The sequence below is a fragment of the Narcine bancroftii genome, chromosome 1 (assembly GCF_036971445.1).
Source record: "Narcine bancroftii isolate sNarBan1 chromosome 1, sNarBan1.hap1, whole genome shotgun sequence".
NCBI lineage: Eukaryota > Metazoa > Chordata > Chondrichthyes > Torpediniformes > Narcinidae > Narcine > Narcine bancroftii.
Genome location: NC_091469.1, coordinates 466,331,507 through 466,355,568, shown reverse-complemented (window position 1 = coordinate 466,355,568; position 24,062 = coordinate 466,331,507). Strand labels below are relative to the sequence as shown.

The window sequence follows — 24,062 nt, the reverse complement described above, 5'->3', positions numbered from 1 at the left end:
TAAAAATGTCAAGAAAGAATTGCCAAGATTGATACGGTGAAACCTTGTTCTCTAGTGAGGAAAATTCAATCTGAACTCAGTAATACTGGAATGAAATCAGATTTTAAAAAAACCTCAGAAAAGGAAACAAGTTTTAAACGATGTCATCCAAATGGCAGAAAATTTAGAGTGTCTTTGATGTCCATGTATATGCTCGTCAATCATTCTCCTGAGAACCATGGCCTGAGAAGCTAAATCACAGATGCCTGTTCTTCATCCTCTAATTCAAAGTGCTGGCAAGTGAAGTGTGTGATCATTCTTTCTTTTCTTTGACTTGGCTTCGCGGACGAAGATTTACGGAGGGGTAATGTCCACGTCAGCTGCAGGCTCGTTTGTGGCTGACAAGTCCGATGCGGGACAGCAAGGGAAAATTGGTTGGTTGGGGTTGGGTGTTGGGTTTTTCCTCCTTTGTCTTTTGACAGTGAGGTGGGCTCTGTGGTCTTCTTCAAAGGAGGTTGCTGCCTGCCGAACTGTGAGGCGCCAAGATGCACGGTTTGAGGCGATATCAGCTCACTGGTGATGGTCAATGTGGCAGGCACCAAGAGCGTTCTTTAGGCAGTCCTTGTACCTCTTCTTTGGTGCACCTCTGGTGGCCAGTGGAGAGCTCGCCATATAACACGATCTGATCATTCTCCAATCTTAATTTCTGTTTCATCCATTCCTACTTCTCTTTTTTCTTCATTCAGGTTATTCTGCATCTCATTTCTGTGGAGTGCAACACGAAAGTCTGCAGACGCTGACTCATCTGGTCCTGCAGCGTCCATCGGAAGTAAAGATATATTACTGGCTTTTCAGAAGGGCTCAGGCCCGAAATGCTGTTTCTACATCTTTATCTCCTGAGAACACTGTGAGTCTGGCCGAGTTCCTCCAGCATTTCTGTGTTTTTACTGCATCTTATTTCCCTCCACTAATAAAAAGCAAATAAATCAGAAACAAAAAAAACCCAAAAGTGATGTTCAATTCTGCCAATCAAACAGAAAATTTTTAAAATTTGGCATCTTTCCTCAGAGAGGGTGAGAGTTTTCAAAGCAAACTAGTTTGCTAACGGTCAGTCCTCATTCTTTAGATTTATTGTCAGAGAATATACATAACATCACATCCAACCCTGAGATTCTTTTTCCAGCGGGCGAGGCAGAATAACCACTAAAAACTGTAGACAACATACACATGTAATCAGATAAATGTAAACAGACTGTGCAATACAGAGGAAAAAACAACAAAGTGTAAAAGTAAGCGTCCTTAAATGAATTCCTGATTGAGTTTGTGGTTGAAGAGTCTGATGGTTGAGGAGTAGCAGCTGTTCCTGAACCTGATGGTGCCAGTCTCTTATCTCAATAGAGATTCCAGATCCAAAACGTTGACTGACCATTTCTGCTCACGGACGCTATCTGACCCGCTGACCTCCTCCACCAATTCTTTGTCTGTTTGAAGATTCCAGCCATCTGCAGTTATATTTATTTCTCCTTATCACCTGATCTGTTGCAACCGATGTCCTTATTGTCTTGTACCTCACCTCTTCCAACTGTGATAGATGGGCTGATTTTGATGGCTGGGTTTTTCAGAATCAGAATTTATTGTCATAAACAAGGCATCCACAGGGAACGCTTCTGTCGGAGAGCAGCAGCAATCATCAAAGACCCTCGTTGCCCAGCACACACTGGGCAATTATGTTCTTGCTGCTGCCATCAGGAAAGGTATAGCGACAACAAGACTTGCACAACTAGGTTCAGGAAGACCTGCTATCCCTCCACCATCAGACTCCTTAATGATAAACTCAATCAGAGACCCAATTAAGAACTCCAACTTATGCATTTTTTGGATTTTCTTTTGGTTCTCTCTATTGCAGTCAGTTTGTTTACATTCGTTATCTGTTTAAAGTTCTCTGTTTACATATTTTGCACTGTGTACAGTTTATTTTTTGCACTACAGATTTGTGGTAATTCTGCAATGCCTGGAGGAAAAAGGAATCTCAGGGTAGTATGTGATGCCATGTATGTACTCTGACAATAAATCTGAAATTTGTTGTTTTGCGGCAGCATCGCAATGCAAATATTTATATAAAAATAGTGTATGAAAAGTCAAAGTAAGGCAGTGTCTCTGGTTCATTGATCATTCAGGAATCTGGTAGCAGGAGGGAAAAAAAGCTATCCTTGTGCTGATGAGTGCTCCTCTTCAGGCTCCTTTTCCACAATGGTGAAGAGGGTGGTGAGGTTCCTTGAGGATAGAGGCTGCTTGCTTAAGACACTGCCTCAATGTAGGTGTCCTTGAAGGAGTGAAGATTGATGCCCGGGATGGTGCAGGCTGAGTTCACAACCCTCTGGAGTCTATTCTTGACCTGAGAGTTGGCGCCTCCCTATCAGACAGGGATGCAACTGGCCAGAATACTCTCCACGGTGCACCTGAAAGAAGTATTTGAGAGTTTTCGGTGACATACCGAATCTCCACAGACACCTCACAAAGGTCTAGGGTGTCTGTAATGAAAGGGTCTGGGGTGTGATGGGGGGGGGGAGGTGTGGTTAATGGAGATTGTTAGGGGTGGGGGTGTGTGGTTAATGGAAAATGTTATTGCAGTGGGGGGGGGGTGTGTGGTTAATGGAGAATGTTGTAGGAGGGGGGTGTGTGTGGTTAATGGAGAGTGTTAGAGGAGTGGGGGGTGTGTGGTGAAAGGAGAGTGTTATAGGAGTGGGGGTGTGTGGTGAATGGAAAGTGTTATAGGAGTGGGGGGATGTGTGGTGAATGGAGAGTGTTATAGGAGTGGTGGGTGTGTGGTTGATGGAGAGTATTATAGGAGTGGGGGGTGTGTGGTGAATGGAGAGTGTTATCGGAGTGGGGGTGCGGTGAATGGAGAGTGTTATAGGAGTGGGGAGGGTGTGTGGTGAATGGAGAGTGTTATAGGAGTGTGGGATGTGTGGTGAATGGAGAGTGTTATAGGAGTGGGGAGGGGGTGTGGTGAATGGAAAGTGTTTTGGAATGGGGGGGGTGTGGTGAATGGAGAGTGTTTTGGAGTGGGGGGTTGTGGTGAATGGAGAGTGTTATAGGAGTGGGGGGTGTGTGGTGAATGGAGAGTGTTATAGGAGTGGGGGGTGTGTGGTGAATGGAGAGTGTTATAGGAGTGGGGAGGGGGTGTGGTGAATGGAAAGTGTTTTGGAGTGGGGGGGTGTGGTGAATGGAGAGTGTTTTGGAGTGGGGGGGTTGTGGTGAATGGAGAGTGTTTTGGAGTGGGGGGGTTGTTGAATGGAGAGTGTTTTGGAGTGGGGGGGGTGTGGTGAATGGAGAGTGTTTTGGAGTGGGGGGGATGTGGTGAATGGAGAGTGTTTTGGAGTGGGGGCGGTGTGGTGAATGGAGAGTGTTTTGGAGTGGGGGGGTTGTGGTGAATGGAGAGTGTTTTGGAGTGGGGGGGTGTGGTGAATGGAGAGTGTTTTGGAGTGGGGGTGGTGTGGTGAATGGAAAGTGTTTTGGAGTGGGGGGGTGTGGTGAATGGAGAGTGTTTTGGAGTGGGGGGGTGTGGTGAATGGAGTGTTTTGGAGTGGGGGGTGTGTGGTGAATGGAGAGTGTTTTGAAGTGGGGGGGTGTGGTGAATGGAGAGTGTTTTGGAGTGGGGGGGTGTGGTGAATGGAGAGTGTTTTGGAGTGTGGGGGTTGTGGTGAATGGAGAGTGTTTTGGAGTGGGGGGTTGTGGTGAATGGAGAGTGTTTTGGAGTGGGGGGGTGTGGTGAATGGAGAGTGTTTTGGAGTGGGGGGGTTGTGGTGAATGGAGAGTGTTTTGGAGTGGGGGGGTGTGGTGAATGGAGAGTGTTATGGAGTGGGGGGGTGTGGTGAATGGAGAGTGTTTTGGAGTGGGGGGGTTGTGGTGAATGGAGAGTGTTTTGGAGTGGGGGGGTTGTGGTGAATGGAGAGTGTTTTGGAGTGGGGGTGTGTGGTGAATGGAGTGTTTTGGAGTGGGGGGGTGTGGTGAATGGAGAGTGTTTTGGAGTGGGGGGGGTGTGGTGAATGGAGAGTGTTTTGGAGCATGGGGGTGTGTGTGGTGAATGGAGAGTGTTTTGGAGTGGGGGAGGGTGTGTGGTGAATGGAGAGTGTTTTGGAGTGGGGGGGTTGTGGTGAATGGAGAGTGTTTTGGAGTGGGGGAGGGTGAGTGGTGAATGGAGAGTGTTTTGGAGTGGGGGGTATGGTGAATGGAGAGTGTTTTGGAGTGGGGGAGGTTGTGTGGTGAATGGAGAGTGTTTTGGAGTGGGGGTGTGTGGTGAATGGAGAGTGTTTTGGAGTGGGGAGTCGTGAATGGAGAGTGTTTTGGAGTGGGGGGGTGTGGTGAATGGAGAGTGTTTTGGAGTGGGGGGGTGTGGTGAATGGAGAGTGTTTTGGAGTGGGGGGGTTGTGGTGAATGGAGAGTGTTTTGGAGTGGGGGCGGTGTGGTGAATGGAGAGTGTTTTGGAGTGGGGGGGTTGTGGTGAATGGAGAGTGTTTTGGAGTGGGGGGGTGTGGTGAATGGAGAGTGTTTTGGAGTGGGGGGGTGTGGTGAATGGAGTGTTTTGGAGTGGGGGGGGTGTGGTGAATGGAGTGTTTTGGAGTGGGGGGTGTGTGGTGAATGGAGATTGTTTTGGAGTGGGGGGGTGTGGTGAATGGAGTGTTTTGGAGTGGGGGGGGTGTGGTGAATGGAGAGTGTTTTGGAGTGGGGGGGTGTGGTGAATGGAGAGTGTTTTGGAGTGGGGGGGTTGTGGTGAATGGAGAGTGTTTTGGAGTGGGGGGGTGTGGTGAATGGAGAGTGTTATGGAGTGGGGGGGTGTGGTGAATGGAGAGTGTTTTGGAGTGGGGGAGGGTGTGTGGTGAATGGAGAGTGTTTTGGAGTGGGGGGTATGGTGAATGGAGAGTGTTTTGGAGTGGGGGAGGTTGTGTGGTGAATGGAGAGTGTTTTGGAGTGGGGGTGTGTGGTGAATGGAGAGTGTTTTGGAGTGGGGAGTCGTGAATGGAGAGTGTTTTGGAGTGGGGGGGTGTGGTGAATGGAGAGTGTTTTGGAGTGGGGGTGTTGTGGTGAATGGAGAGTGTTTTGGAGTGGGGGCGGTGTGGTGAATGGAGAGTGTTTTGGAGTGGGGGGGTTGTGGTGAATGGAGAGTGTTTTGGAGTGGGGGGGTGTGGTGAATGGAGAGTGTTTTGGAGTGGGGGGGGTGTGGTGAATGGAGTGTTTTGGAGTGGGGGGGGTGTGGTGAATGGAGTGTTTTGGAGTGGGGGGTGTGTGGTGAATGGAGATTGTTTTGGAGTGGGGGGGTGTGGTGAATGGAGAGTGTTTTGGAGTGGGGGGGTTGTGGTGAATGAAGAGTGTTTTGGAGTGGGGGGGTTGTGGTGAATGGAGAGTGTTTTGGAGTGGGGGGGTGTGGTGAATGGAGAGTGTTTTGGAGTGGGGGGGTTGTGGTAATGGAGATTATTTTGGAGTGGGTGGTGTGTTGAATGGAGAGTGTTTTGGAGTGGGGTGGTGTGGTGAAAGGAGAGTGTTTTGGAGTGGTGGGCGTGTGGTGAATGGAGAGTGTTTTGGAGTGGGGGGGTTGTGGTGAATGGAGAGTGTTTTGGAGTGGGGGGGTGTGGTGAATGGAGAGTGATTTGGAGTGGGGGGGTATGGTGAATGGAGAGTGTTTTGGAGTAGGGGGTTTGTGGTGAATGGAGAGTGTTTTGGAGTGGGGGGGTTGTGCTGAATGGAGAGTGTTTTGGAGTGGGGGGGTGTGGTGAATGGAAAGTGTTTTGGAGTGTGGTTGTGGTGAATGGAGAGTGTTTTGGAGTGAGGGGTGGTGAATGGAGAGTGTTTTGGAGTGGGGGGGTGTGGTGAATGGAGAGTGTTTTGGAGTGGGGGAGGGTGTGTGGTGAATGGAGAGTGTTTTGGAGTGTGGGGGTGTGTGTGGTGAATGGAGAGTGTTTTGGAGTGGGGGAGGGTGTGTGGTGAATGGAGAGTGTTTTGGAGTGGGGGGGTTGTGGTGAATGGAGAGTGTTTTGGAGTGGGGGAGGGAGTGTGGTGAATGGAGATTGTTTTGGAGTGGGGGGGTATGGTGAATGGAGAGTGTTTTGGAGTGGGGGAGGGTGTGTGGTGAATGGAGAGTGTTTTGGAGTGGGGGTGTGTGGTGAATGGAGAGTGTTTTGGAGTGGGGAGTCGTGAATGGAGAGTGTTTTGGAGTGGGGGGGGTGTGGTGATTGGAGAGTGTTTGGGAGTGGGGGGGGTGTGGTGAATGGAGAGTGTTTTGGAGTGGGGGTGTTGTGGTGAATGGAGAGTGTTTTGGCGTGGGGGCGGTGTGGTGAATGGAGAGTGTTTTGGAGTGGGGGGGTTGTGGTGAATGGAGAGTGTTTTGGAGTGGGGGGGTGTGGTGAATGGAGAGTGTTTTGGAGTGGGGGGTGTGGTGAATGGAGTGTTTTGGAGTGGGGGGGTTGTGGTGAATGGAGAGTGTTTTGGAGTGGGGGGGTGTGGTGAATGGAGAGTGTTTTGGAGTGGGGGGGGTGTGGTGAATGGAGTGTTTTGGAGTGGGGGGGGTGTGGTGAATGGAGTGTTTTGGAGTGGGGGGGGTGTGGTGAATGGAGTGTTTTGGAGTGGGGGGTGTGTGGTGAATGGAGATTGTTTTGGAGTGGGGGGGTGTGGTGAATGGAGAGTGTTTTGGAGTGGGGGGGTTGTGGTGAATGAAGAGTGTTTTGGAGTGGGGGGGTTGTGGTGAATGGAGAGTGTTTTGGAGTGGGGGGGTGTGGTGAATGGAGAGTGTTTTGGAGTGGGGGGGTTGTGGTGAATGGAGAGTGTTTTGGAGTGGGGGGGTTGTGGTAATGGAGATTATTTTGGAGTGGGTGGTGTGTTGAATGGAGAGTGTTTTGGAGTGGGGTGGTGTGGTGAAAGGAGAGTGTTTTGGAGTGGTGGGAGTGTGGTGAATGGAGAGTGTTTTGGAGTGGGGGGGTTGTGGTGAATGGAGAGTGTTTTGGAGTGGGGGGGTGTGGTGAATGGAGAGTGATTTGGAGTGGGGGGGTATGGTGAATGGAGAGTGTTTTGGAGTAGGGGGTTTGTGGTGAATGGAGAGTGTTTTGGAGTGGGGGGGTTGTGCTGAATGGAGAGTGTTTTGGAGTGGGGGGGTGTGGTGAATGGAAAGTGTTTTGGAGTGTGGTTGTGGTGAATGGAGAGTGTTTTGGAGTGAGGGGTGGTGAATGGAGAGTGTTTTGGAGTGGGGGGGTGTGGTGAATGGAGAGTGTTTTGGAGTGGGGGAGGGTGTGTGGTGAATGGAGAGTGTTTTAGAGTGTGGGGGTGTGTGTGGTGAATGGAGAGTGTTTTGGAGTGGGGGAGGGTGTGTGGTGAATGGAGAGTGTTTTGGAGTGGGGGGGTTGTGGTGAATGGAGAGTGTTTTGGAGTGGGGGAGGGAGTGTGGTGAATGGAGATTGTTTTGGAGTGGGGGGGTATGGTGAATGGAGAGTGTTTTGGAGTGGGGGAGGGTGTGTGGTGAATGGAGAGTGTTTTGGAGTGGGGGTGTGTGGTGAATGGAGAGTGTTTTGGAGTGGGGAGTCGTGAATGGAGAGTGTTTAGGAGTGGGGGGGGGTGTGGTGATTGGAGAGTGTTTGGGAGTGGGGGGGTGTGGTGAATGGAGAGTGTTTTGGAGTGGGGGTGTTGTGGTGAATGGAGAGAGTTTTGGCGTGGGGGCGGTGTGGTGAATGGAGAGTGTTTTGGAGTGGGGGGGTTGTGGTGAATGGAGAGTGTTTTGGAGTGGGGGGGTGTGGTGAATGGAGAGTGTTTTGGAGTGGGGGGTGTGGTGAATGAAGTGTTTTGGAGTGGGGGGGTGTGGTGAATGGAGAGTGTTTTGGAGTGGGGGGGATGTGGTGAATGGAGAGTGTTTTGGAGTGGGGGGTTGTGGTGAATGGAGTGTTTTGGAGTGGGGGGGTTGTGGTGAATGGAGAGTGTTTTGGAGTGGGGGGGTGTGGTGAATGGAGAGTGTTTTGGAGTGGGGGGGTTGTGGTGAATGGAGAGTGTTTTGGAGTGGGGGAGGGTGTGTGGTGAATGGAGAGTGTTTTGGAGTGGGGGGTATGGTGAATGGAGAGTGTTTTGGAGTGGGGGAGGTTGTGTGGTGAATGGAGAGTGTTTTGGAGTGGGGGTGTGTGGTGAATGGAGAGTGTTTTGGAGTGGGGAGTCGTGAATGGAGAGTGTTTTGGAGTGGGGGGGTGTGGTGAATGGAGAGTGTTTTGGAGTGGGGGGGTGTGGTGAATGGAGAGTGTTTTGGAGTGGGGGTGTTGTGGTGAATGGAGAGTGTTTTGGAGTGGGGGCGGTGTGGTGAATGGAGAGTGTTTTGGAGTGGGGGGGTTGTGGTGAATGAAGAGTGTTTTGGAGTGGGGGGGTGTGGTGAATGGAGAGTGTTTTGGAGTAGGGGGGTGTGGTGAATGGAGTGTTTTGGAGTGGGGGGGGTGTGGTGAATGGAGTGTTTTGGAGTGGGGGGTGTGTGGTGAATGGAGATTGTTTTGGAGTGGGGGGGTGTGGTGAATGGAGAGTGTTTTGGAGTGGGGGGGTTGTGGTGAATGAAGAGTGTTTTGGAGTGGGGGGTTGTGGTGAATGGAGAGTGTTTTGGAGTGGGGGGGTGTGGTGAATGGAGAGTGTTTTGGAGTGGGGGGGTTGTGGTAATGGAGATTATTTTGGAGTGGGTGGTGTGTTGAATGGAGAGTGTTTTGGAGTGGGGTGGTGTGGTGAAAGGAGAGTGTTTTGGAGTGGTGGGCGTGTGGTGAATGGAGAGTGTTTTGGAGTGGGGGGGTTGTGGTGAATGGAGAGTGTTTTGGAGTGGGGGGGTGTGGTGAATGGAGAGTGATTTGGAGTGGGGGGGTATGGTGAATGGAGAGTGTTTTGGAGTAGGGGGGTTGTGGTGAATGGAGAGTGTTTTGGAGTGGGGGGGTTGTGCTGAATGGAGAGTGTTTTGGAGTGGGGGGGTGTGGTGAATGGAAAGTGTTTTGGAGTGTGGTTGTGGTGAATGGAGAGTGTATTGGAGTGAGGGGTGGTGAATGGAGAGTGTTTTGGAGTGGGGGGGGTGTGGTGAATGGAGAGTGTTTTGGAGTGGGGGAGGGTGTGTGGTGAATGGAGAGTGTTTTGGAGTGTGGGGGTGTGAGTGGTGAATGGAGAGTGTTTTGGAGTGGGGGAGGGTGTGTGGTGAATGGAGAGTGTTTTGGAGTGGGGGGGTTGTGGTGAATGGAGAGTGTTTTGGAGTGGGGGAGGGAGTGTGGTGAATGGAGATTGTTTTGGAGTGGGGGGGTATGGTGAATGGAGAGTGTTTTGGAGTGGGGGAGGGTGTGTGGTGAATGGAGAGTGTTTTGGAGTGGGGGTGTGTGGTGAATGGAGAGTGTTTTGGAGTGGGGAGTCGTGAATGGAGAGTGTTTTGGAGTGGGGGGGGTGTGGTGATTGGAGAGTGTTTGGGAGTGGGGGGGGTGTGGTGAATGGAGAGTGTTTTGGAGTGGGGGTGTTGTGGTGAATGGAGAGTGTTTTGGCGTGGGGGCGGTGTGGTGAATGGAGAGTGTTTTGGAGTGGGGGGGTTGTGGTGAATGGAGAGTGTTTTGGAGTGGGGGGGTGTGGTGAATGGAGAGTGTTTTGGAGTGGGGGGGTGTGGTGAATGGAGTGTTTTGGAGTGGGGGGGTGTGGTGAATGGAGTGTTTTGGAGTGGTGGGTGTGTGGTGAATGAAGATTGTTTTGAAGTGGGGGGGTGTGGTGAATGGAGAGTGTTTTGGAGTGGGGGGGTTGTGGTGAATGGAGAGTGTTTTGGAGTGGGGGGTTGTGGTGAATGGAGAGTGTTTTGGAGTGGGGGGGTGTGGTGAATGGATGTTTTGGAGTGGGGGGGTTGTGGTAATGGAGATTGTTTTGGAGTGGGGGGTGTGGTGAATGGAGAGTGTTTTGGAGTGCGGGGGTGTGGTGAAAGGAGAGTGTTTTGGAGTGGTGGGTGTGTGGTGAATGGAGAGTGTTTTGGAGTGGGGGGGGTTGTGGTGAATGGAGAGTGTTTTGGAGTGGGGGGGTGTGGTGAATGTAGAGTGTTTTGGAGTGGGGGGGTATGGTGAATGGAGAGTGTTTTGGAGTGGGGGGGTTCTGTTGAATGGAGAGTGTTTTGGAGTGGGGGGGGTTGTGGTGAATGGAGAGTGTTTTGGAGTGGGGGGGTGTGGTGAATGGAAAGTGTTTTGGAGTGGGGGGTGTGGTGAATGGAGAGTGTTTTGGAGTGGGGGGTGGTGAATGGAGAGTGTTTTGGAGTGGGGGGGTGTGGTGAATGGAGAGTGTTTTGGAGTGGGGGGGTTGTGGTGAATGGAGAGTGTTTTGGAGTGGGGGGGTGTGGTGAATGGAAAGTGTTTTGGAGTGTGGTTGTGGTGAATGGAGAGTGTTTTGGAGTGTGGGGGTTGTGGTGAATGGAGAGTGTTTTGGAGTGGGGGGTTGTGGTGAATGGAGAGTGTTTGGGAGTGGGGGGGTGTGGTGAATGGAGAGTGTTTTGGAGTGGGGGGGTTGTGGTGAATGGAGAGTGTTTTGGAGTGGGGGGGTGTGGTGAATGGAGAGTGTTATGGAGTGGGTGGGTGTGGTGAATGGAGAGTGTTTTGGAGTGGGGGGGTTGTGGTGAATGGAGAGTGTTTTGGAGTGGGGGGGTTGTGGTGAATGGAGAGTGTTTTGGAGTGGGGGTGTGTGGTGAATGGAGTGTTTTGAAGTGGGGGGGTGTGGTGAATGGAGAGTGTTTTGGAGTGGGGGGGGGTGTGGTGAATGGAGAGTGTTTTGGAGCATGGGGGTGTGTGTGGTGAATGGAGAGTGTTTTGGAGTGGGGGGGTTGTGGTGAATGGAGAGTGTTTTGGAGTGGGGGAGGGTGTGTGGTGAATGGAGAGTGTTTTGGAGTGGGGGGGTATGGTGAATGGAGAGTGTTTTGGAGTGGGGGAGGTTGTGTGGTGAATGGAGAGTGTTTTGGAGTGGGGGTGTGTGGTGAATGGAGAGTGTTTTGGAGTGGGGAGTCGTGAATGGAGAGTGTTTTGGATTGGGGGGGTGTGGTGAATGGAGAGTGTTTTGGTGTGGGGGGGTGTGGTGAATGGAGAGTGTTTTGGAGTGGGGGTGTTGTGGTGAATGGAGAGTGTTTTGGAGTGGGGGCGGTGTGGTGAATGGAGAGTGTTTTGGAGTGGGGGGGTTGTGGTGAATGGAGAGTGTTTTGGAGTGGGGGGGTGTGGTGAATGGAGAGTGTTTTGGAGTGGGGGGGTGTGGTGAATGGAGTGTTTTGGAGTGGGGGGGGTGTGGTGAATGGAGTGTTTTGGAGTGGGGGGTGTGTGGTGAATGGAGATTGTTTTGGAGTGGGGGGGTGTGGTGAATGGAGAGTGTTTTGGAGTGGGGGGTTGTGGTGAATGAAGAGTGTTTTGGAGTGGGGGGGTTGTGGTGAATGGAGAGTGTTTTGGAGTGGGGGGGTGTGGTGAATGGAGAGTGTTTTGGAGTGGGGGGGTTGTGGTAATGGAGATTATTTTGGAGTGGGAGGTGTGGTGAATGGAGAGTGTTTTGGAGTGGGGGGGTTGTGGTGAATGGAGAGTGTTTTGGAGTGGGGGGGGTGTGGTGAATGGAGAGTGATTTGGAGTAGGGGGGTATGGTGAATGGAGAGTGTTTTGGAATAGGGGGGTTGTGGTGAATGGAGAGTGTTTTGGAGTGGGGGGGTTGTGCTGAATGGAGAGTGTTTTGGAGTGGGGGGGTGTGGTGAATGGAAAGTGTTTTGGAGTGTGGTTGTGGTGAATGGAGAGTGTTTTGGAGTGTGGGGTGGTGAATGGAGAGTGTTTTGGAGTGGGGGGGTGTGGTGAATGGAGAGTGTTTTGGAGTGGGGAAGGGTGTGTGGTGAATGGAGAGTGTTTTGGAGCGTGGGGGTGTGTGTGGTGAATGGAGAGTGTTTTGGAGTGGGGGAGGGTGTGTGGTGAATGGAGAGTGTTTTGGAGTGGGGGAGGGAGTGTGGTGAATGGAGATTGTTTTGGAGTGGGGGGGTATGGTGAATGGAGAGTGTTTTGGAGTGGGGTAGGGTGTGTGGTGAATGGAGAGTGTTTTGGAGTGGGGGTGTGTGGTGAATGGAGAGTGTTTTGGAGTGGGGAGTCGTGAATGGAGAGTGTTTTGGAGTGGGGGGGGTGTGGTGATTGGAGAGTGTTTGGGAGTGGGGGGGGTGTGGTGAATGGAGAGTGTTTTGGAGTGGGGGTGTTGTGGTGAATGGAGAGTGTTTTGGAGTGGGGGTGTGTGGTGAATGGAGAGTGTTTTGGAGTGGGGAGTCGTGAATGGAGAGTGTTTTGGAGTGGGGGTGTTGTGGTGAATGGAGAGTGTTTTGGCGTGGGGGGGTTGTGGTGAATGGAGAGTGTTTTGGAGTGGGGGGGTGTGGTGAATGGAGAGTGTTTTGGAGTGGGGGGGTGTGGTGAATGGAGAGTGTTTTGGAGTGGGGGGTGTGGTGAATGGAGTGTTTTGGAGTGGGGGTGTGGTGAATGGAGTGTTTTGGAGTGGGGGGTGTGTGGTGAATGGAGATTGTTTTGGAGTGGGGGGGTGTGGTGAATGGAGAGTGTTTTGGAGTGGGGGGGTTGTGGTGAATGGAGAGTGTTTTGGAGTGGGGGGGTTGTGTTGAATGGAGAGTGTTTTGGAGTGGGGGGGTGTGGTGAATGGATGTTTTGGAGTGGGGGGGTTGTGGTAATGGAGATTGTTTTGGAGTGGGGGGTGTGGTAAATGGAGAGTGTTTTGGAGTGGGGGGGTTGTGGTGAATGGAGTGTTTTGGAGTGGGGGGGTTGTGGTGAATGGAGAGTGTTTTGGAGTGGGGGGGGTGTGGTGAATGGAGAGTGTTTTGGAGTGGGGCGGTTGTGTTGAATGGAGAGTGTTTTGGAGTGGGGGGGGTTGTGGTGAATGGAGAGTGTTTTGGAGTGGGGGAGTGTGGTGAATGGAAAGTGTTTTGGAGTGGGGGTGTGGTGAATGGAGAGTGTTTTGGAGTGGGGGGTGGTGAATGGAGAGTGTTTTGGAGTGGGGGGGTGTGGTGAGTGGAGAGTGTTTTGGAGTGGGGGAGGGTGTGTGGTGAATGGAGAGTGTTTTGGAGTGTGGGGGTGTGTGTGGTGAATGGAGAGTGTTTTGGAGTGGGGGAGGGTGTGTGGTGAATGGAGAGTGTTTTGGAGTGGGGGGGTTGTGGTGAATGGAGAGTGTTTTGGAGTGGGGGAGGGTGTGTGGTGAATGGAGAGTGTTTTGGAGTGGGGGGGTATGGTGAATGGAGAGTGTTTTGGAGTGGGGGAGGGTGTGTGGTGAATGGAGAGTGTTTTGGAGTGGGGGAGTGTGGTGAATGGAGAGTGTTTTGGAGTGGGGAGTGGTGAATGGAGAGTGTTTTGGAGTGGGGGGGTGTGGTGAATGGAGAGTGTTTTGGAGTGGGGGGGTGTGGTGAATGGAGAGTGTTTTGGAGTGAGGGGGTTGTGGTGAATGGAGAGTGTTTTGGAGTGGGGGCAGTGTGGTGAATGGAGAGTGTTTGGGAGTGTGGGGGTTGTGGTGAATGGAGAGTGTTTTGGAGTGGGGGGGTGTGGTGAATGGAGAGTGTTTTGGAGTGGGGGGGTGTGGTGAATGGAGAGTGTTTTGGAGGGGGTGTGTGGTGAATGGAGTGTTTTGGAGTGGGGGGTGTGTGGTGAATGGAGTGTTTTGGAGTGGTGGGTGTGTGGTGAATGGAGAGTGTTTTGGAGTGGGGGAGGGTGTGTGGTGAATGGAGAGTGTTTTGGAGTGGGGGTGTGTGGTGAATGGAGAGTGTTTTGGAGTGGGGGGGGTGAATGGAGAGTGTTTTGGAGGTGGGGAGTGTGGTGAATGGAGAGTGTTTTGGAGTGGGGGGGTGTGGTGAATGGAGAGTGTTTTGGAGTGGGGGGGTTGTGGTGAATGGAGAGTGTTTTGGAGTGGGGGGGTTGTGGTGAATGGAGAGTGTTTTGGAGTGGGGGGGTGTGGTGAATGGAGAGTGTTTTGGAGTGGGGCGTGTGGTGAATGGAGAGTGTTTTGGAGTGGGGGTGTGGTGAATGGAGAATGTTTTGGAGTGGGGTGGGTGTGGTGAATGGCGAGTGTTTTGGAGTGGGGGGGTGAATGGAGAGTGTTTTGGAGTGGGGGGTGTGGTGAATGGAGAGTGTTTTGGAGTGGGGGGTGTGGTGAATGGAGAGTGTTTTGGAGTGGGGGGGTGTGGTGAATAGAGAGTGTTTTGGAGTGGGGGGGTGTGGTGAATGGAGAGTGTTTTGGAGTGGGGGGGTGTGGTGAATGGAGAGTGTTTTGGAGTGGGGGGGTTGTGGTGAATGGAGAGTGTTTTGGAGTGGGGGGGTTGTGTGTGGTGAATGGAGAGTGTTTTGGAGTGGGGGAGGGTGTGTGGTGAATGGAGAGTGTTTTGGAGTGGGGGGGTTGTGGTGAATGGAGTGTTTTGGAGTGGGGGGGTGTGGTGAATGGAGTGTTTTGGAGTGGGGGGGTGTGGTGAATGGAGAGTGTTTTGGAGTGGGGGGGGTTGTGGTGAATGGAGAGTGTTTTGGAGTAGGGGGTATGGTGAATGGAGAGTGTTTTGGAGTGGGGGAGGGTGTGTGGTGAATGGAGAGTGTTTTGGAGTGGGGGGGTATGGTGAATGGAGAGTGTTTTGGAGTGGGGGAGGGTGTGTGGTGAATGGAGAGTGTTTTGGAGTGGGGGAGTGTGGTGAATGGAGAGTGTTTTGGAGTGGGGAGTGGTGAATGGAGAGTGTTTTGGAGTGGGGGGGGTGTGGTGAATGGAGAGTGTTTTGGAGTGGGGGGGGTGTGGTGAATGGAGAGTGTTTTGGAGTGGGGGCGGTGTGGTGAATGGAGAGTGTTTTGGAGTGTGGGGGTTGTGGTGAATGGAGAGTGTTTTGGAGTGGGGGGGTGTGGTGAATGGAGAGTGTTTTGGAGTGGGGGGGTGTGGTGAATGGAGAGTGTTTTGGAGGGGGGGTGTGGTGAATGGAGTGTTTTGGAGTGGGGGGGGTGTGGTGAATGGAGTGTTTTGGAGTGGTGAGTGTGTGGTGAATGGAGATTGTTTTGGAGTGGGGGGAGTGTGGTGAATGGAGAGTGTTTTGGATTGGGGGAGGGTGTGTGGTGAATGGAGAGTGTTTTGGACTGGGGGGGTGTGGTGAATGGAGAGTGTTTTGGAGTGGGGGAGTGTGGTGAATAGAGAGTGTTTTGGAGTGGGGGTGTGTGGTGAATGGAGAGTGTATTGGAGTGGGGGGTGTGGTGAATGGAGAGTGCTTTGGAGTGGGGGGGTTGTGGTGAATGGAGAGTGTATTGGAGTGGGAGGGCTGTGTGTGGTGAATGGAGAGTGTTTTGGAGTGGGGGGGTGTGGTGAATGGAGAGTGTTTTGGAGTGGGGGAGGGTGTGTGGTGAATGGAGAGTGTTTTGGAGTGGGGGGGTTGTGGTGAATGGAGAGTGTTTTGGAGTGGGGGAGGGTGTGTGGTGAATGGAGAGTGTTTTGGAGTGGGGGGGGTATGGTGAATGGAGAGTGTTTTGGAGTGGGGGAGGGTGTGTGGTGAATGGAGAGTGATTTGGAGTGGGGGTGTGTGGTGAATGGAGAGTGTTTTGGAGTGGGGGGTGGTGAATGGAGAGTGTTTTGGAGTGGGGGGGTGTGGTGAATGGAGAGTGTTTTGGACTGGGGGGGTGTGGTGAATGGAGAGTGTTTTAGAGTGGGGGGGTTGTGGTGAATGGAGAGTGTTTTGGAGTGGGGGGGTTGTGGTGAATGGAGAGTGTTTTGGAGTGGGGGGTTGTGGTGAATGGAGAGTGTTTTGGAGTGGGGGAGGGTGTGTGGTGAATGGAGAGTGTTTTGGAGTGTGGGGGTGTGTGTGGTGAATGGAGAGTGTTTTGGAGTGGGGGGGTGTGGTGAATGGAGAGTGTTTTGGAGTGGTGGAGTGTGGTGAATGGAGAGTGTTATGGAGTGGGGGGTGTGGTGAATGGAGAGTGTTTTGGAGTGGGGGGGTTGTGGTGAATGGAGAGTGTTTTGGAGTGGGGGGGTTGTGGTGAATGGAGAGTGTTTTGGAGTGGGGGGTTGTGGTGAATGGAGAGTGTTTTGGAGTGGGGGAGGGTGTGTGGTGAATGGTGAGTGTTTTGGAGTGGGGGAGTGTGGTGAATGGAGAGTGTTTTGGAGTGGGGTGGTGTGGTGAATGGAGAGTGTTTTGGAGTGGGGGGGTGTGGTGAATGGAGAGTGTTTTGGAGTGGGGGTGTGTGGTGAATGGAGAGTGTTTTGGAGTGTTGGAGTGTGGTGAATGGAGAGTGTTATGGAGTGGGGGTTGTGGTGAATGGAGAGTGTTTTGGAGTGGGGGGGTTGTGGTGAATGGAGAGTGTTTTCGAGTGGGGGGGTTGTGGTGAATGGAGAGTGTTTTGGAGTGGGGGGTTGTGGTGAATGGAGAGTGTTTTGGAGTGGGGACGGTGTGGTGAATGGAGAGTGTTTTGGAGTGGGGGGGTTGTGGTGAATGGAGAGTGTTTTGGAGTGGGGGGTGTGGTGAATGGAGAGTGTTTTGGAGTGGGGGGGTGTGGTGAATGGAGAGTATTTTGGAGTGGGGGGTGTGGTGAATGGAGAGTGTTTTGGAGTGGGAGGGGTGTGGTGAATGGAGTGTTTTGGAGTGGGGGGGTGTGTGGTGAATGGAGATTGTTTTGGAGTTCGGGGGTGTGGTGAATGGAGAGTGTTTTGGAGTGGGGGGGTTGTGGTGAATGGAGAGTGTTTTGGAGTGGGGGGGTTGTGGTGAATGGAGAGTGTTTTGGAGTGGGGGGGTGTGGTGAATGGAGAGTGTTTTGGAGTGGGGGTGTTGTGGTAATGGAGATTGTTTTGGAGTGGGGAGGTGTGGTGAATGGAGAGTGTTTTGGAATGGGGGGTGTGGTGAATGGAGAGTGTTTTGGAGTGGGTGGGTGTGGTGAATGGAGAGTGTTTTGGAGTGGGGGGGTGTGGTGAATGGAGAGTGTTTTGGAGTGGGGGGGTTGTGGTGAATGGAGAGTGTTTTGGAGTGGGGGGGTTGTGGTGAATGGAGAGTGTTTTGGTGTGGGGGGGGTTGTGGTGAATGGAGAGTGTTTTGGAGTGGGGGGGTTGTGATGAATGGAGAGTGTTTTTCAGTGGGGAGGGTGTGTGGTGAATGGAGAGTGTTTTGGAGTGTGGGGGTGTGTGTGGTGAATGGAGAGTGTTTTGGAGTGGGGGGGTGTGGTGAATAGAGAGTGTTTTGGAGTGGGGCGTGTGGTGAATGGAGAGTGTTTTGGAGTGGGGGTGTGGTGAATGGAGAATATTTTGGAGTGGGGTGGGTGTGGTGAATGGCGAGTGTTTTGGAGTGGGGGGGTGAATGGATAGTGTTTTGGAGTGGGGGGGTTGTGGTGAATGGAGAGTGTTTTGGAGTGGGGGGGTGTGGTGAATGGAGAGTGTTTTGGAGTGGGGGGGTGTGGTGAATGGAGAGTGTTTTGGAGTGGGGGGGTGTGGTGAATGGAGAGTGTTTTGGAGTGGGGGGGTGTGGTAAATGGAGAGTGTTTTGGAGTGGGGGGGTTGTGGTGAATGGAGAGTGTTTTGGAGTGGGGGGGTTGTGGTGAATGGAGAGTGTTTTGGAGTGGGGGGTTGTGGTGAATGGAGAGTGTTTTGGAGTGGGGGGGTTGTGGTGAATGGAGAGTGTTTTGGAGTGGGGGTGTGTGGTGAATGGAGTGTTTTGGAGTGGGGGGGTGTGGTGAATGGAGAGTGTTTTGGAGTGGGGGGGTTGTGGTGAATGGAGAGTGTTTTGGAGTGGGGGGTTGTGGTGAATGGAGAGTGTTTTGGAGTGGGGGTTTGTGGTGAATGGAGAGTGTTTTGGAGTGGGGGGGTTGTGGTGAATGGAGAGTGTATTGGAGTGGGCGAGGGTGTGTGGTGAATGGAGAGTGTTTTGGAGTGTGGGGGTGTGTGTGGTGAATGGAGAGTGTTTTGGAGTGGGGCAGGGTGTGTGGTGAATGGAGAGTGTTTTGGAGTGGGGGGGTTGTGGTGAATGGAGAGTGTTTTGGAGTGTGGGAGGTTGTGTGGTGAATGGAGAGTGTTTTGGAGTGGGGGGGTATGGTGAATGGAGAGCGTTTTGGAGTGGGGGAGGGTGTGTGGTGAATGGAGAGTGTTTTGGAGTGGGGGTGTGTGGTGAATGGAGAGTGTTTTGAAGTGGGGAGTGGTGAATGGAGAGTGTTTTGGTGTGGGGGGGGTGTGGTGAATGGAGAGTGTTTTGGAGTGGGGGGTTGTGGTGAATGGAGAGTGTTTTGGAGTGGGAGCGGTGTGGTGAATGGAGAGTGTTTTGGAGTGGGGGGGTTGTGGTGAATGGAGAGTGTTTTGGAGTGGGGGGGTGTGGTGAATGGAGAGTGTTTTGGAGTGGGGGAGGGTGTGTGGTGAATGGTGAGTGTTTTGGAGTGGGGGAGTGTGGTGAATGGAGAGTGTTTTGGAGTGGGGTGGTGTGGTGAATGGAGAGTGTTTTGGAGTGGGGGGGTGTGGTGAATGGAGAGTGTTTTGGAGTGGGGGTGTGTGGTGAATGGAGAGTGTTTTGGAGTGTTGGAGTGTGGTGAATGGAGAGTGTTATGGAGTGGGGGTTGTGGTGAATGGAGAGTGTTTTGGAGTGGGGGGGTTGTGGTGAATGGAGAGTGTTTTCGAGTGGGGGGGTTGTGGTGAATGGAGAGTGTTTTGGAGTGGGGGGTTGTGGTGAATGGAGAGTGTTTTGGAGTGGGGACGGTGTGGTGAATGGAGAGTGTTTTGGAGTGGGGGGGTTGTGGTGAATGGAGAGTGTTTTGGAGTGGGGGGTGTGGTGAATGGAGAGTGTTTTGGAGTGGGGGGGTGTGGTGAATGGAGAGTATTTTGGAGTGGGGGGTGTGGTGAATGGAGAGTGTTTTGGAGTGGGAGGGGTGTGGTGAATGGAGTGTTTTGGAGTGGGGGGGTGTGTGGTGAATGGAGATTGTTTTGGAGTTCGGGGGTGTGGTGAATGGAGAGTGTTTTGGAGTGGGGGGGTTGTGGTGAATGGAGAGTGTTTTGGAGTGGGGGGGTTGTGGTGAATGGAGAGTGTTTTGGAGTGGGGGGGTGTGGTGAATGGAGAGTGTTTTGGAGTGGGGGTGTTGTGGTAATGGAGATTGTTTTGGAGTGGGGAGGTGTGGTGAATGGAGAGTGTTTTGGAATGGGGGGTGTGGTGAATGGAGAGTGTTTTGGAGTGGGTGGGTGTGGTGAATGGAGAGTGTTTTGGAGTGGGGGGGTGTGGTGAATGGAGAGTGTTTTGGAGTGGGGGGGTTGTGGTGAATGGAGAGTGTTTTGGAGTGGGGGGGTTGTGGTGAATGGAGAGTGTTTTGGTGTGGGGGGGGTTGTGGTGAATGGAGAGTGTTTTGGAGTGGGGGGGTTGTGATGAATGGAGAGTGTTTTTCAGTGGGGAGGGTGTGTGGTGAATGGAGAGTGTTTTGGAGTGTGGGGGTGTGTGTGGTGAATGGAGAGTGTTTTGGAGTGGGGGGGTGTGGTGAATAGAGAGTGTTTTGGAGTGGGGCGTGTGGTGAATGGAGAGTGTTTTGGAGTGGGGGTGTGGTGAATGGAGAATATTTTGGAGTGGGGTGGGTGTGGTGAATGGCGAGTGTTTTGGAGTGGGGGGGTGAATGGAGAGTGTTTTGGAGTGGGGGGGTTGTGGTGAATGGAGAGTGTTTTGGAGTGGGGGGGTGTGGTGAATGGAGAGTGTTTTGGAGTGGGGGGGTGTGGTGAATGGAGAGTGTTTTGGAGTGGGGGGGTGTGGTGAATGGAGAGTGTTTTGGAGTGGGGGGGTGTGGTAAATGGAGAGTGTTTTGGAGTGGGGGGGTTGTGGTGAATGGAGAGTGTTTTGGAGTGGGGGGGTTGTGGTGAATGGAGAGTGTTTTGGAGTGGGGGGTTGTGGTGAATGGAGAGTGTTTTGGAGTGGGGGGGTTGTGGTGAATGGAGAGTGTTTTGGAGTGGGGGTGTGTGGTGAATGGAGTGTTTTGGAGTGGGGGGGTGTGGTGAATGGAGAGTGTTTTGGAGTGGGGGGTTGTGGTGAATGGAGAGTGTTTTGGAGTGGGGGTTTGTGGTGAATGGAGAGTGTTTTGGAGTGGGGGGGTTGTGGTGAATGGAGAGTGTATTGGAGTGGGCGAGGGTGTGTGGTGAATGGAGAGTGTTTTGGAGTGTGGGGGTGTGTGTGGTGAATGGAGAGTGTTTTGGAGTGGGGCAGGGTGTGTGGTGAATGGAGAGTGTTTTGGAGTGGGGGGGTTGTGGTGAATGGAGAGTGTTTTGGAGTGGGGGAGGTTGTGTGGTGAATGGAGAGTGTTTTGGAGTGGGGGGGTATGGTGAATGGAGAGCGTTTTGGAGTGGGGGAGGGTGTGTGGTGAATGGAGAGTGTTTTGGAGTGGGGGTGTGTGGTGAATGGAGAGTGTTTTGAAGTGGGGAGTGGTGAATGGAGAGTGTTTTGGTGTGGGGGGGGTGTGGTGAATGGAGAGTGTTTTGGAGTGGGGGGTTGTGGTGAATGGAGAGTGTTTTGGAGTGGGAGCGGTGTGGTGAATGGAGAGTGTTTTGGAGTGGGGGGGTTGTGGTGAATGGAGAGTGTTTTGGAGTGGGGGGGTGTGGTGAATGGAGAGTGTTTTGGAGTGGGGGGTGTGGTGAATCGAGAGTATTTTGGAGTGGGGGGGTGTGGTGAATGGAGAGTGTTTTGGAGTGGGGGGGTGTGGTGAATGGAGTGTTTTGGAGTGGGGGGGTGTGTGGTGAATGGAGATTGTTTTGGAGTGCGGGGGTGTGGTGAATGGAGAGTGTTTTGGAGTGGGGGGGTTGTGGTGAATGGAGAGTGTTTTGGAGTGGGGTGGTTGTGGTGAATGGAGAGTGGTTTGGAGTGGGGGGGTGTGGTGAATGGAGAGTGTTTTGGAGTGGGGGTGTTGTGGTAATGGAGATTGTTTTGGAGTGGGGAGGTGTGGTGAATGGAGAGTGTTTTGGAGTGGGGGGTGTGGTGAAAGGAGAGTGTTTTGGAGTGGTGGGGGTGTGGTGAATGGAGAGTGTTTTGGAGTGGGGGGGGTTGTGGTGAATGGAGAGTGTTTTGGAGTGGGGGGGTGTGGTGAATGGTGAGTGTTTTGGAGTGGGGGAGTGTGGTGAATGGAGAGTGTTTTGGAGTGGGGGGGTGTGGTGAATGGAGAGTGTTTTGGAGTGGGGGAGGGTGTGTGGTGAATGGAGAGTGTTTTGGAGTGGGGGGGTGTGGTGAATGGAGAGTGTTTTGGAGTGGGGGAGTGTGGTGAATAGAGAGTGTTTTGGAGTGGGGGTGTGTGGTGAATGGAGAGTGTTTTGGAGTGGGGGGGTGTGGTGAATGGAGAGTGCTTTGGAGTGGGGGGGTTGTGGTGAATGGAGAGTGTATTGGAGTGGGAGGGCTGTGTGTGGTGAATGGAGAGTGTTTTGGAGTGGGGGGGTGTGGTGAATGGAGAGTGTTTTGGAGTGGGGGAGGGTGTGTGGTGAATGGAGAGTGTTTTGGAGTGGGGGGGTTGTGGTGAATGGAGAGTGTTTTGGAGTGGGGGAGGGTGTGCGGTGAATGGAGAGTGTTTTGGAGTGGGGGGGGTATGGTGAATGGAGAGTGTTTTGGAGTGGGGGAGGGTGTGTGGTGAATGGAGAGTGATTTGGAGTGGGGGTGTGTGGTGAATGGAGAGTGTTTTGGAGTGGGGGGTGGTAAATGGAGAGTGTTTTGGAGTGGGGGGGTGTGGTGAATGGAGAGTGTTTTGGACTGGGGGGGTGTGGTGAATGGAGAGTGTTTTAGAGTGGGGGGGTTGTGGTGAATGGAGAGTGTTTTGGAGTGGGGGGGTTGTGGTGAATGGAGAGTGTTTTGGAGTGGGGGGTTGTGGTGAATGGAGAGTGTTTTGGAGTGGGGGAGGGTGTGTGGTGAATGAAGAGTGTTTTGGAGTGTGGGGGTGTGTGTGGTGAATGGAGAGTGTTTTGGAGTGGGGGGGTGTGGTGAATGGAGAGTGTTTTGGAGTGGGGGGGTGTGGTGAATGGAGAGTGTTTTGGAGTGGTGGAGTGTGGTGAATGGAGAGTGTTATGGAGTGGGGGGTGTGGTGAATGGAGAGTGTTTTGGAGTGGGGGAGGGTGTGTGGTGAATGGAGAGTGTTTTGGAGTGGGGGGGTTGTGGTGAATGGAGAGTGTTTTGGAGTGGGGGGTTGTGGTGAATGGAGAGTGTTTTGGAGTGGGGGAGGGTGTGTGGTGAATGGAGAGTGTTTTGGAGTGGGGGAGGGTGTGTGGTGAATGGAGAGTGTTTTTGAGTGTGGGGGTGTGTGTGGTGAATGGAGAGTGTTTTGGAGTGGGGGAGTGTGGTGAATGGAGAGTGTTTTGGAGTGGGGGGGGTGTTTTGAATGGAGAGTGTTTTGGAGTGGGGGGGTGTGGTGAATGGAGAGTGTTTTGGAGTGGGGGGGTGTGGTGAATGGAGAGTGTTTTGGAGTGGGGGGGTGTGGTGAATGGAGAGTGTTTTGGAGTGTGGGGGTGTGTGTGGTGAATGGAGAGTGTTTTGGAGTGGGGGGGTGTGGTGAATGGAGAGTGTTTTGGAGTGGGGGGTTGTGGTGAATGGAGAGTGTTTTGGAGTGGGGGGGGTGTGGTGAATGGAGAGTGTTTTGGAGTGGGGGGGGTGGTGAATGGAGAGTGTTTTGGAGTGGGAGGGGTGGTGAATGGAGAGTGTTTTGGAGTGGGGGAGTGTGGTGAATGGAGAGTGTTTTGGAGTGGGGGGGTGTTTTGAATGGAGAGTGTTTTGGAGTGGGGGGTGTGGTGAATGGAGAGTGTTTTGGAGTGGGGGGGTGTGGTGAATGGAGAGTGTTTTGGAGTGGGGGTGTGTGTGGTGAATGGAGAGTGTTTTGTAGTGGGGGGGTGTGTGGTGAATGGAGAGTGTTTTGGAGTGGGGGGGGTGGTGAATGGAGAGTGTTTTGTAGTGGGGGGTTGTGGTGAATGGAGAGTTTTGGAGTGGGGGGGTGTGGTGAATGGAGAGTGTTTTGGAGTGGGGGGGGTGGTGTATGGAGAGTGTTTTGGAGTGGGGGGGTGTGTGGTGAATGGAGAGTGTTTTGGAGTGGGGGGTGTGGTGAATGGAGAGTGTTTTGGAGTGGGTGGGTGTGGTGAATGGAGAGTGTTTTGGAGTGGGGGGGTGTGGTGAATGGAGAGTGTTTTGGAGTGGGGGTGTTGTGGTAATGGAGATTGTTTTGGAGTGGGGAGGTGTGGTGAATGGAGAGTGTTTTGGAGTGGGGGGTGTGGTGAATGGAGAGTGTTTTGGAGTGGGGGGGTTGTGGTGAATGGAGAGTGTTTTGGAGTGGGGGGGTGTGGTGAATGGAGAGTGTTTTGGAGTGGGGGGTTGTGGTGAATGGAGAGTGTTTTGGAGTGGGGGAGGGTGTGTGGTGAATGGAGAGTGTTTTGGTGTGGGGGAGGGTGTGTGGTGAATGGAGAGTGTTTTTGAGTGTGGGAGTGTGTGTGGTGAATGGAGAGTGTTTTGGAGTGGGGGAGTGTGGTGAATGGAGAGTGTTTTGGAGTGGGGGGGTGTTTTGAATGGAGAGTGTTTTGGAGTGGGGGGGTGTGGTGAATGGAGAGTGTTTTGGAGTGGGGGGGTGTGGTGAATGGAGAGTGTTTTGGAGTGGGGGGGTGTGGTGAATGGAGAGTGTTTTGGAGTGTGGGGGTGTGTGTGGTGAATGGAGAGTGTTTTGGAGTGGGGGGTGTGGTGAATGGAGAGTGTTTTGGATTGGGGGGGTGTGGTGAATGGAGAGTGTTTTGGAGTGGGGGGGTGTGGTGAATGGAGAGTGTTTTGGAGTGGGGGGGGTGGTGAATGGAGAGTGTTTTGGAGTGGGGGGGGTGGTGAATGGAGAGTGTTTTGGAGTGGGGGAGTGTGGTGAATGGAGAGTGTTTTGGAGTGGGGGGGTGTTTTGAATGGAGAGTGTATTGGAGTGGGGGGTGTGGTGAATGGAGAGTGTTTTGGAGTGGGGGGGGTGTGGTGAATGAAGAGTGTTTTGGAGTGGGGGTGTGTGTGGTGAATGGAGAGTGTTTTGTAGTGGGGGGGTGTGTGGTGAATGGAGAGTGTTTTGGAGTGGGGGGGTGGTGAATGGAGAGTGTTTTGGAGTGGGGGGGTTGTGGTGAATGGAGAG

General features: G+C 52.7%; 1 long non-coding RNA gene across 1 annotated transcript in view; it reads right to left on the bottom strand.

Moving 5' to 3' along the window:
* Positions 1 to 1,087: 1,087 nt before the first annotated feature.
* The window catches only part of LOC138751852 (uncharacterized), a 43,000-nt gene continuing 20,025 nt past the window's right edge, over positions 1,088 to 24,062 (bottom strand). The window contains exon 2 of the long non-coding RNA XR_011350232.1: positions 1,088 to 2,438. This is a non-coding gene — a long non-coding RNA (uncharacterized lncRNA). The remainder of the gene's footprint in view (positions 2,439 to 24,062) is intronic.